This window comes from Sinocyclocheilus grahami, unplaced genomic scaffold (assembly GCF_001515645.1).
Source record: "Sinocyclocheilus grahami isolate Dianchi unplaced genomic scaffold, SAMN03320097.WGS_v1.1 scaffold7228.1, whole genome shotgun sequence".
Lineage (NCBI taxonomy): Eukaryota > Metazoa > Chordata > Actinopteri > Cypriniformes > Cyprinidae > Sinocyclocheilus > Sinocyclocheilus grahami.
In genome coordinates, this window is record NW_015511349.1 from 1982 (window position 1) to 2576 (window position 595).

The following is a 595-nucleotide window of genomic DNA, read 5'->3' on the forward strand; positions in this document are numbered from 1 at the left end:
TGAATTCATAAAACAACTTTTGGACGTTTATTAACTCATTTACAATAATAGGGTCCTAAGAATTTTTGTGTGTTTGTTTGTTTCCCCAGATATTTGCATTGTATATTGTAGCTTTTCTGGTAATCAAATGAAGGCGTAAATCATTCATTTAATTTATCTTTTAACCAAAAGAATATTCAATATTTTTTTTTTTTGGTAAATAAATTGCTGCACAACACAGGTCTACTGTTATAATTAAAACATGGAAGAAAATTGTGTGATTATTCCTTAAAAATGAAATTGTAATAATAATTTTATAGTAGTATTAAATTCAACAACGTCGTTTGCACTGCGCTCTTCCGTTACTTGATCTTTTTTATTTTGGTGCGACACTCTGTTAAGTTACTTAGTATAGTTACTTTATATAGTATAGATTGTTGTACATATAGAGTTGCATCCACATTCAAATTTAAAAAAAAACTTTGTATAATAGTGATACATATGTGATCCTAGATAATTCTTGTTTTAGTCACGGATATATTATGTGGTGTACTAGTGGATGTGATGTTTTGTGTTGGATATATACATGAAAATTGTCCAGTATTTAAATGGAAAT